A 12562-nucleotide genomic window follows, 5' to 3' on the forward strand; every position below is an offset into this window, starting at 1 on the left:
CTGTCCCACTTGTCCACCTGCCATTGACCCCTAATCCGCCCCCTCCCCCAGCTGAGTTGCCTGTTGGTGCATTATTCTGATTCCACAATGAATATGTGTTACTTTATGTAGTTCCTGTGGATCAGGAATTCAGGAAGCTTAGCTGGGCCATCTGGCTCAAGGGCTCTTGCAAAATTATAGTGAAGGTGCTGCTGAGCCTCTCATCTGAGCCCCCAGTGGGGCCAGAATGTCAGTTCTAAGGAGGTCCACTCACACTGATGGGTTAGCACTGGCTTGTAGTAGGAGACCTTGGTTCTATGTGGGTCTCTACAGGGTTGCTTGTCTTTGTGACAAGGCACCTGGCTCCCCTCCTTGCAAGTGACCCAAGAACACCTTATGGGAGAAACTGAAATTGTAGTGTAGAGGCATCGATCTAGGGACAAGATGAGAAGATTTTAGCCGTCATTGCAACCACTGCACATGGAAGGAAGGCAGCAGCTGCAGTGACTTCCACAGCTTAGCCTCAGGGCTGCACTGTCATTTCTGTGACATCTCATGGCTGCAGTACTCGGGCTCCTCAGTGTGCCAGGGCTTTGCCCACAGGATGAGCCCCTAGAAGCTCTTTGGGACATCTTGGAGGCTGACTTCAGTTTGCTCCTTGGGGTTATGTTTTTTGTTGGTGAAAGTGTGTGACCTTGACACACGCATTCAGGCTATTGTCCAGGGGAACCTGAAGAGCCCCAACATATTCCCTAAGCCTTATTGTGAGCCAGACACTCCAGAAATGCTGGGACTGCATAGGCAGCTTGGGACTCTCAGCATGCATGCATATGTACAGAGATGTACCAAACTGTGTGTGTGTGTGTGTGCTGGGAGAAACTCCATCCATCTGAACTTCAGGCTTTATTTCCCTGGATTGAATCTGAGATGAGGCATGTAGCATGTCACCTGACTGTGCCATTGTCTCCAGCCAATGCTGACCTTGATGAGAAGAGCATTGTCTTAGTTATCTACAGCTGCATTGCAAGTTACCCCGAGTTAGAGGCTTAAACTGACACTGACTGCCTCCTGTGTCTGTGGTCACTGTTTGAACCTGGATTCCCCGATCCTGTGGCCCATGGCCCCCCACTGGTGGCAGTCAGGGTGACCATTACCTACTCTCATCTCAAGCCTCTGGGGGTAGAGGATCTGCTTCATCAGCCCCTGCCCACCCCATCATCAGCAGAATTCAGGATTCTCTGTAGTGCAGATCACAACAGTACAGCCAGCTTATCAGGGCAGATAAATGACGAGAGAGTAAGCGAGAGCTCTGACAGAAGTCACAGACCTTTGTCACCTGGTCTATAGGTGACCTCCCTCCACCCCTTCACTGTAAATGAGTCTCTGAGCCCATCCCACACTCAGAAAGGATTGCTGAACAGCAAGGACACAGAGGGGGAGTTATAGACCTGTCTTGGAGTCTGTCTACCTCATGTTTGTGTGCACATCCCAATAGTGTTGTATGTGGTGGGGACTGCCATGGAAAATGGAAACTTATGACTGTCAAAGCAACGACCTAATTGAAGGCACAGGGTTTAGGGATCTGCTGACCTCTCACAAGTGGCACAGAAGAAAAGCAGTGGATAAGTGGATGGTTGTCACCCATAGTGAACCTGGGTTTTTGTTGGAGCCATGAAGTTGTGGTCCACTATGATAGGGGATCACTGTAGGCCTGCTGCCTACAAAGCCAGTGAGCCCCACCTACAACATGTCTGGGAAGATCAGGCAGAAGGTTGCTGTACCCAAGGAGCAGGCATTTCCCCAGCATCAGATGCCCATCTCACCGTCCAGTGGAAGGGGCTGCTTTGATGGGAATGGTTGTCTGAGGGGTCTAGCACATAGCCATCTGTCCCCTGTTGCCATTGCACACTTAAAATCTAGCTCATGATAGAGGATAAAAATGTTTAATTCCTTTTAATTCTAATAAAATTGATTTTAATTTTACATAGCAATTTAACTTGAAATAGTTAGCAGCTACTCTGTTGGATGCTGCAACTTGTAGAACTATGTTTTCCAAGTGTGGTCCATGGGCCAGCAGTATTAGCATCACCTTGGAGCTTGTAAAATCTAGAATTGAAACCCTACCTGAGAGCTCCAGACTCAGAATTCATACTTTAACATAGACTCACAGTGATTGGAAGCACATTGGGCTGTAGGACCTGACTAAAGTACACATTGCGTGTCGAACAGATGGGAGAACATCTTAGACTGTAGGGCTGACTGGAGCACACACTGCTCTATAGGGGCTGATTGGAAAGCATGGTGGACAATAGTAGTTAACTGCAGAGCACATCAAACTGTAGAGGCTGATTGGAGAGCACTTTGGAATGCAGAGCTGACTGAAGCATGCATTCATCTTTAGGGGCAGCTGGAGAGCATGTTGGAACTGCCTGGGGAATGCCTTTGGATTGCAGGGCTGATGGGTGAGCAAGTTGGACCATAGGACTGACTGGCCAGCACAATGGACTGTAGGTGAATGGCCAGTACAGTGGACTGTAGGTCTGACTGGAGTGCATGTTGGATGGTAGGAGCTGACTGAAGAGCATCTCAGACTGTAGGGGTGACTGGAGCAACGCTGATGTGTAAGGCTGACAGGGCCTCACTGGAGACCAGGTTAGAAAGTAGGGCTGCTGGAGCACATACGGACCTGTAGGGGCTGACTGGAGAGAATATTGCACTGTAGGAGCTAACTGGATAGCTTGTTGGACTGAAGGGCTGACTGTAGCCAACACTGATCCTTAGGGGCTGATGGGAGGGCACATTGCACTGTAGGAGATGACGGGAGTACACAATGATTTTGGGAGCTGGAGAGCACATTGGACTGTCAGTGCTCACTGGAGAGTAAGAGTTGTGGGGCTGTCTGGAGCACACTTTGATCTGTAGGAGCTGAGTGGAGGGCACAGGAAGCTGCAGGAGTTGGGAGTAGAGCATGTCAAAATGTAGGTCTGACTGGAGAGCATGTTGGGCTGCAGCACTGACTGGAGTACACACTGGTCTTTGGGGGCTGACTGAGAGCTTATTGGCCTATGGTGTTAACTGAAGAATGCCTTGGACTGTAGGGCTGACTAGGGAGCGAGTTGAGCAGGAGGAGCTAGCTGGAGCGCACTTTGCAATGTAGGACTGACTGGAATATACATTGATCATTGGGTGGTGACTGAGAGCATGTACACTGGAAGAGCTGAGGGTAGAGCACCTCAAAGTGTGTGGGTGACCAGAGAGTATGTTGGAGTGTTGGAGCTGACTGGACAACACGGTGGACTGTAGGAGCTGAGTGGAGAGTGAATTGGAATGTGGAAGTGAACAGGAGAGGACTTTAGACAGCAGGGCAGATGGGCACACATAGTGAACTTTGGGGGTGACTGGAGAGAAAATTGGATTTTAGAGGTTGTTGGTAAACATGTGAGTTGTGGGGCACCAGTTATATGTAGGGGCTGACTGGAAACACATTGGATTGTAGGGGTTTACTGCAGAACATTGAAGTTATAGGGCTTCTAGATCATGCATTAACCTTTAGGAGCTAATTTGAGAGCACAATGGGCTGGAGTAGTTGAGGGTAGAGCTTGCTGAAGCGTAGAGCTGACTGGAAGGCATGATGGACTGTAGGAGCCGACTGGAGACCATGGTGGACATGATTGGAGAGGACTTTGGACTTTATAGCTGCCTAGAGCACACGTTGATCTTCGGGGACTGACTGAGAGTGCCTTGGACTTAGTACTGATCAATGAGCACATTGGACTGTAGAAGCTAAGTGGAGAGTATGATGGACTCCAGGGCTGAGTGCAGCACACACTGGAGTTTGGGGGCTGGATGGAGGGCAAGTTGGTCTGGAGGGGCTAGCTGGAGAGCATGTAAGTTGCAGGGTGGATTGGAGCACATATCCTGTGGGAGATGACTGGTGAGCATGTGGATTGTAGGGCTGCCTAGATAGCACATTAGACTATAGGAGCTGAGTGAGTTCACCTGGGACTGGAGAGCTGACTGAAAAATGCACTGGACTATAGGAGCTGATAGGAGAGGACACTGGACTGATTGGAGCACATGTTGCACTTTGGGGGTGATTGGAGGGCAAGTTGGACTTTAGCAGTCACTGAAGAGCATGCTAGACTGCAGGCGCTGGCTGGAGAGCACGGTAGACTGTAAGGCTGACTGGCACACATGTTGATCTTTGAGGGCTGACTGAAAGAATGTTGGACTACAGGAGCTTACTGGAGAATGGACTGGATTGTATGGCTATATGGTGAGCATGTTGGATGGTAGTAGCGAAGGGCTGACTGGAGAGTGTTGGGCTGTAGGAGCTGCACTGTAGGAGCTGACTTGAAAGTGCATTGGACTGTTGGCACCGACTGGAGAGTGCTTTGGGTGGTATGGCTGCTGGGAGCACATGTTGAACTTTGGTGTTGACTGGAGAGCAAGTTGGACTTCAAGGGTCACTGGAGAGCATGTGCGTTACAGGGATGCCTCAAGCAGCACACACTGATCTGCAGCAGCTGACTGCATAGCATGACAGATTAGACGAACCGAGGGCATAACATGTCAAAGTGCAGGGCTGACTCGGAGAATGTTGGCGGTTAGGAGCTGACGGCAAACTTGTTGGTTTGAGTCACTGACGGAGAGCATGTTGCACAGCAGGAGCTGCATGGAGAGCAGGTCGGACTGCAGGACTAACTGGAGCACACACTGATCTTTGGGGGCTCGCTGGAAAACATGTTGGATTGTCAGGGCTCCTGGGAGAGCATGTGAGTTGTAGGGCTCCCTGGAACACTCATTGATCTATAGGGAGTGGCTGGTAAGCATGGTGGACATGTGGAGTACTTCAAGGTGCAGAAGCTGAATGGAGAGCACTTTGGAATGTAGGCCTGCCTGGAGCATACATGGACCTTCGTGAGCTGACTGGAGAACCTGTTGGAGGATAGTAGCTGACGAGAGAGCCTGGAAATGCATGGCTGACTCGTGAGCATGTTGGAAAATAGGGCCGCCTATACAGCACACTTGTCCATAGGAGCCTACCGGAGAACACCTTGGATTGTAGGCCTGGGCATGCAGGCTGTTGGAGCCAACTGGAGGGGACTTTGGACTGTAGTGTGGACTGGAGCACATGTTAAACTTTGGGGTGAATGGAAAGCAAGTGGACTTTAGGGTTCACTGGAGAGCAGGTGAGTTTTGGGCAGTCTGTGGCACACATCCATCTGCAGAGGGTTGACTGGAGAGGCTGTAGTACTGTAGGTGCTGACTGGAGAGGACAATGGAGTATAGGAGATGGCTAGAGGGCTCATTGGTCTGTTGTGCTGACTGGGGTCTCATGGTAGGAGCTCGCTGATCATGCTATACTGTACAAGCTGAATGGACAGTGTGATGGACTGGATTGTAGGAGCTGAGTGGAAAGAATGTGAGTTGTAGGGGTGTCGAGCACACGTTGACATGTGGGTGCTAACTGGATAGCACAATGGACTGGAGGAGCTGGAGGCAGAGTACATCAAGCATCGGGCTGAGGGAGCACATGTTGATCTTTGGGGGTGTCTGGAGAGCACGTTGGTCTGTAGGATCAGTGGAGAGCATGTGTGTCATAGGGCTGACTGGAGCCCACAGTTAGCTGTGTGGGTGATTTGTAGGGGCTGATTGGAGAGCATGTTGGGCTCCGGGAGCTGACTAGAGAATGTATTGGACTATATGAGCTGAATGTAGAGCAACTGGTGTTGCACAGCCGACTGGAGTGCATGTTGGATTGTAGGTAGGGGCTGACTGAAGAACTCTTGGACAGTAGGTCTGATGAGCACACACTGATCTGTTAGGGCTCACTGGAGAGCACATTGGACTACAGGAGCTTCCTGGAGAGAGTGTGAGATTGTAGGGCTGGCTGGAGCACATGCTGGACCATAGGAGTGAACTGGAGAGTGTGTTAAACTGTACAGGCGACAAGAGCACACATTGCACTGTAGAAGTTGATTGGAAAGCACATATGACTGTGGGAATGACTGGTGAGCACCTTAGATCGTAGGGCTCACTGGACAGCATGTTCGACACACACTGATCTGCAGGAGCTGACAGGATGCTGGTTGGACTGTGGATGACTGCAGTGCTCGTGGACTGTTGGGGCTGATGGGAGAGCACCTTAGGCTGTAGAGGCTGATGTACCTGTTGGGCTGTAGTGACTGCCTGGCACACACCTTAGACTATCGATGCTGACTGGAGAACATGGTGCCTTGTTGGAGCTGACTGGAGAGAGTGTTGATGGTGTAGGCTGACTGTCTTGCCTGTGGGGCTGTAGGAGCTCACTGGAGCACCCATTGGAATATCGGAGCTGGCTGCAGGGTACAAGCAAGGGGACATGGCCACCTTCTTCAGCTTCCTGGGCATTCCTCTGTGGTTTGTTGCTATACTGGGGCCTAGGCTTAGGGAAGCAAAAGGATACAAATGAGGCCTTCTGTTCTCTTTGCTTTGTAGTTTTATGACTGAAAGGTCATGGCTGATGGGAACTATCAAGGAGGAAACCGCATCCATTAATTTATTAAAATACAGTGTGCTATAGAGGAGGTACAATGGTTTGTAGTCTTAAGGAATTCTCTCTGGGAGGGAGACAGATGTGCAAATGTGGACTTGAAGGCAAGGCAGGTTGCTGCGCACAGAGAAAGCTGCTGGGTGTAGGGGTGAAGGTGGGGCAAGTGCTGACAGGGAACCGAGTCAGCCCTTCAGATGGTCTTGCTTGGTGGGACTGGTGCCATGGCATAGCACGTAAAGCTGCTGCCTACAGTGCTGGCATCCCATACGGGTACCGGTTTGAGTCCTGGCTGCTCTGATTTTGATCCAGCTCCCTGCTAATGTGCCTGGGAAAGTAGCTGAAGATGGCCCAAGTTCTTGAGCCCCTGCACCCATGTGAGAGACCTGGAAGAAGCTCCTTGCTGCTGTCTGGTCCAGCCCAGGTGTTGCAGCCATTTGGAGGAGTAAACCAGTGGATGGAAGACCTCTATTTTCCTCTTTCTTTCCATAATTCTGCCTTTCAAATAAATAAATAAATAAGTAAGTAAAATCTTTAAAAAATGGTTTTCCTTTCTGCAGGGAAACAGAAGGATAAGCTAGGCCCTGCAAAAAGAAAGCCCATGAATGGAAGGAGAGATTCCCGGTGATGGAATCTTCCAGATGTGCATTCTCTGACCCAGGTCTCCAGGGCATCTGTGGGCCTGACATCTGGCTGCAGGTCAGATACTCAGGACATAAGTGAGCTTGGATGATGTCCCTGCCTCTCTGAGCCTCGGTTTCCTCTGCCATGCAGGGGGCTGTGAGGACAGTGGCGTCCTGCCCGCCATTTGTCCTCCTTCCTGTTGAACAGGGCATCTCTGCAGGCAGGGGTGTGTGTGTGTGTGTGTGTGTGTGTGTGATGTTCCATAGCGTGCAGCGTCACTGGGCAAGGTGGTCCTTTCTGTGGGTTCATGGCTTTCTTTAAGTCACATTAAAATTTCGTGTGTGTTTTCCTGGGGCTGAAGGTCCTTAGCCTTTATCAAGTTCCCCCAAATGCTCTGCCTCATCTGTAGGTCACAGACCATTGCTGGGCGTGCTCAGGACTTGCTGAATAAATAAACTGATGGGTGACTTTGAGAGGTAAAACGTTCACTCTGCTTTAACTTGGCTGGATTGGGAAGGTGGGGATCCAGGCCCAGAGTATAACCCTGCTGAATATATCTTTCCTTTCCTTCTCAGATAGATAAACAAGAGCTAACTGCGAAGATAGTGACTAGGGTCTGTTCAAACAGGTAAATAATGCTTGCTTCTGAATTTCAGAGACTGGCCTTGGGAGAACCAGCTGCGGCTGGGAAATAATCTGGCCCTCCCTGGTCAGCTGAGCAGAGGAAAGAATTCATTGTAACAGAACATACAGAATAACATGTACTAATAGGGGTCTGAGTAACCAAGGGCACAGTAAGCCTGGGCCCCAGGCTGAGTGAGCTTCAGCCTGCTTAAGGGAACACCAAAGTCTCAAAATGCAGTGCTTCGCCTCTTTCGGATTCTGGCCAAATAACATTTTGTAGCTGCTTTTTTGTGCAGAACATGCTGCTATGCCCAACTCATGATAAAGTCAAGCCACCAAGCAGGTTTCTCCAGGAAGTGTGTGGATGTCTGTGGCGCTCTGTTTTCCAACCCACAGCTGGCTTCTACGCCTGCCTCTCTATCAGCCCTCTCTCAGCAGCCCCACCTCCCTTTTGCACTCCTTAGGAGCCCCAGGCCACCCTCACTGAGCAGGACAGCTCTTGATGCGCTCCCCCACCCTGGGCCCCAGCTGCTACCTTCTTTAAACTGTCTCTTTCCTTTATCCCTGGGTCTTGTCTTCATTCTGATTCTGCACTGTTGAGAAGGACTGGATTTTGATTACAAGGAGTGGCAGGCGCTTCTGTGCGGGAGCGGGCAGGTGTGGCTACAGTCTTGCCTGAGTGTCTTACTGAGGGCTGTCTGGATTCTCTGGGGAGGGGCTGTTGGGGTTCTGAGCTTCATCTCCCTAGCCCTTGTGATGTCACACAGACAAAGGCAATCCCTAGAAAGTTCTATCTCAGGCCTTGTAAGTTCTCTCCGAGCTGGCCCTAAGCACCATGGGATCCTAAAGCTCAGGTTTCTGGGTAAGAGTGGAGTGCAGCTAACGCCATTTGTAAACAACTCGCTGTTCCTAAAGCTGGCCTTGGGGGACGAGCGCCAATTGCCGGAGGCGTGTTTGATGCTTTAGGAGGTAAGAGTGGGCCTGGGTGGCACACAGTCATCCGCGTGTTGCTGGCTTATTGTTGTGTGTGTCCAGAGGGAGGTTGTTCAGCCTGGGCTTTGGTGCCTGCTCTGCCTGGCTTGAAGTAATGAGACTCCAGTCTTTTAAAACAAAATCTAACCAACCAAATCCATATGGAAGTAAAGCTGTGTTCACGAGAAGAGCTACCAGTTAGGGCTGGTCTTTGACAAACACCAGCAGGTGCCCGCGGCCAGGGGTGCCCGCTGTCATCACTGGCATCTCCAAACCCCAGCTTTAGTTCACCTGTGTTTCGTCCCACACTTGAACAGTCAGTAAATCTCACCGAAGTCTCACGCTGAGGTCAGAGGCTGTTTAGTACCCACTGCCAGTGGAGATGAGAGCCCCACAAGACTGTGTTCTCCAGCAGGGAGCACGTGCTGGGCCTCGCAGCCTCCGTCCCAGGCTTGCTACACTCACCTGTGCTCCTTTTCTTATTTTAATGCAAATCCCAATGGAAAGAAGCAGGGTGAGCCGCGTGGCTCTGTGGGATTTCCGGCTCAGGCTTTTCCATCCGGAGAGAGTGACAGCCTCCTGCGGCTGCAGCAGGCCCTCCTGGGAAGAACAGATGCACTGGCAAGGTTGCTGAACTCCAGAGGCTGGGGCCTAGTCGCACCCCGCACTGCACTGCAAGCTCACTTGAGCAGACAGCAGGAGACGTTCCCAGTGAGAGTCCCAAGTAGATGCCACAGGTGCTCTGAGTGTTGTGGGAGAGAGAAAGCTGGGGCTGGCTGGTGGGCTGTGGCCCTAGCCAGGGTGTAGCTGGCTCCTTCCCTTTCTCTCCTCTACTCGGCGGCTTTGTCAATGTGCTTGCTGCAGGGGACAGTGAGCAGAGCATTTGGCAAGCCTGTGTCCCAGAAGTCATGGAGCTGTGACCTCCACCCACTGGGGCAGGGAACTGGCATGCTGAGACCTCAGGCCCGTGGTGGCTGCGGGTCATCCTCCAGGGTCTCTTATGACCCAGGAATGCTTTTAGCATTTGTGGCTGAAGAGAGGAACATAACAGGGCAGGTGACAAGGCCTTTTCCTCAGCAGACGCTGGCAGTGCCAGCCATTCAGACACAGTGGTCAGGGCTGTGCTAGGCTCTGGCACTCACATGCAAGTGCGTGTCTCTTTCTCACAATTTTATCCTAGGGGCCTTGGCCTGGAACAGCTTTGGAGGCTGTGGGGAGCACATAGATAGTAAACTGTGCAGTCCCAGGAAGACCGTGGGAGACATGGGGAACTGTGCTGTGGGAGGGCCATGGCTTTAGATGGTGTGGGATTAGGGTTACCCTCACCTGTGTTCCACATCTGTCCCCATTAACTGTGTGACCTGAGTGCATGCCCCACCTCTCTGGGCTTCTGTAGTCACTTGTGATGCAGGACATGCAGGCTTGGGGCTGTAGCTGGGGTGCTCAGTCTGCTCCCTGGGCTCCCAGCTCTGTGGTCCACCCTTGGCCTTATGGAGACCCAAGCTCTTAGTTGGTGCTGGGGCATTGTTGTGGCAGACAAACTTCAGCTGGGAATGGAGATAGTCTTGGGGGTGGGAGGAGCTGTAGACTGGGCCTGACCAGCTGTGTGACAAGACTGGCCTCTGGTCAAAGAAGAGCATTGCTTAGGCCCTAGGGGCTCCTGTGGATGGAAGAGACCAGGCTACCCCTGGACTTTGAGTACCCACAGGCCATGTCATGCCCGCATTGTGAAAAGAAGCTTAGCATCTTTGGCCTCAGAAGCTTGGAGCTCAGCATCTCCTTGTGCTTGCTTTTTTTCTTGAAAATTATTATTTTTCAGTTTATTTATGATTTTTTTTAAAAAAATATTTATTTGAAAGTCAAGTTACACAGAGAGAGGAGAGGCAGAGAGAGAGAGAGAGAGAGAGAGAGGTCTTCCATCTGCTGGTTCACTCCCCAATTGGCTGCATTGGCCAGAGCTGTACCAATCCAAGCCAGGAGCCAGGAGCTTCCTCCAGGTCTCCCATGTGGGTGCATGGCCCCAAGGACTTGGGTCACCTTCTACTGCTTTCCCAGGCCACAGCAAAGAGCTGGATCGGAAATGGAGCAGCCGGGACTTGAACCATTGCCCATATGGGATGCTGGTGCTGCAGGTGGCAGCTTTACCCACTAAACCACAGCGCTGGTCCCTATTTATGACTTTGATACAGGACAGAGAGGGAGAGTGTGCCAGAGAGGGCAAACATACCATAGATATCATCTACTGTTTCATTCCTCACATGTCTGAAAAGCCAGGACTGAACCAGGCCAATGCAGGAGCCAGGAACTCCATCCGGGTCTCCCAAATCGGTGGCAAGGACCCAAGAACTTGTGCCTTAATCTTTGCTTCCTGGGCGCGTTGTCAGGGATCTGGTGGGGAAGGTACCACTCTCTGGCTCTTTAAGCGAGTGTGATGCAGGAGTACCAGCTTTGGCGTCAGAGAGGGGAAGGTCAGATTCCCTTTCCTAGGAAAGAGGAGGACCACAGTACCACCTGGCAAGGTATTTACTGGGATTAGGGGCAGCAGGTGTGTGCATAGGAGGACTTCAGGGCAGACAGTCACGGAGATGGTTGTATGGTGGCATTGAGGGTTTCCTACCTGGAGGAGAGGCAGCCAAAAACTTCTAAGGCCATTGTTAGCCTTTGGTATTAGTTCTGAAGTAATCAGTAAAAACAGATTTGGAAATAATGGGCAATCTCCTACAGTGTGCATGAAAACGACTTCATTAGTCACATACACACTATCTGGTAGAGATCTTTGCCACAGTGGAAAAAGTGTTTCTGTGCTTTTCAGTGTGGCAGCTGCTGGTCACATAGATGTGGCCAATATGGCTAGGGAACTGAATTTAAAGATTTATTTATTTTTAGGGATTTATTTATTTGAAAAGCCAAGTTACACAAAGAGAGAGGGAGAGACAGAGAGAGAGAGAGAGAGAGAGAGAGAGAGAGAGAGAGAGAGGGAAGAAGAGATCTTCCATACACTGGTTCACTCCTCAAATAGCTGCCACTTTCAGGGTTGGGCCAGGAAGAAGTCAGGAGCCAGGAAATACATCCAGGTCTCCCATGCTCTTTGCCCAGAAGTATTATCAGGGAGTTAAATTGGAAAGGCAGAATATCAGAAGGAGGGAGAGTTAGAGAGAGAGAGAGAGGGAGGTGCCACATTAACAGGAAGTTGGATCAGATGCAGAGGTACTGGTACTTAAATTGGCACTCAGATATGGGATGCTGGTGTTGTAAGTGGCAGCATAACCCACTGTACCACAACATCAACACTACCTGAACATTTTAAAATACTCCAGCATATATATATATATATATATATATATATATATATATATATATATAATATTTAGGGGCTGGCGTTGTGGTGCAGTGGGTTAAGCTGTTGCCTGAGATGCTGGCATCCCATATCAGAGGGCTTGCTTGAGTCTCAGCTGCTCTACTTCTGATCCATCTCCCTGCAAATGCTCTTGGAAAGGCAGCAGATGATGGCCCAAGTACTTGGGGCCCTGCCACCCATGTGGGAGACCAGGATGGAATTCCTGACTCCTGGCTTCAGCCTGGTCCCACCCTGGCTCTTGTGGCCATTTGGAGAGTGAACTAGCAGATAGGAGATCGCTCCCTGTCTCTCCCTCTCTCTGAGTCACTCTGCCTGTCCAACAAATACATGAATAAATATTTAAAAAATCTATTTTACTACTGGAAACTATGCTCACCTAGTTGAATGTCAGGTCACATTAAAGCAGCCTATACCTTGCCCCTGGATGGTGCCTGGAATATGGAGAGGAATAGTGGAAGTCTGCCTTCTAGCAC

The 12562-nt window shown here is 50.6% G+C and overlaps 1 protein-coding gene across 1 annotated transcript in view; it reads left to right on the top strand.

Moving 5' to 3' along the window:
- Window positions 1–12562, top strand: part of ALLC (allantoicase) — a 51427-nt gene that overhangs the window by 564 nt on the left and 38301 nt on the right. The window lies entirely within an intron of this gene.

The sequence above is a fragment of the Lepus europaeus genome, chromosome 13 (assembly GCF_033115175.1).
Source record: "Lepus europaeus isolate LE1 chromosome 13, mLepTim1.pri, whole genome shotgun sequence".
Classification (NCBI taxonomy): Eukaryota; Metazoa; Chordata; class Mammalia; order Lagomorpha; family Leporidae; genus Lepus; species Lepus europaeus.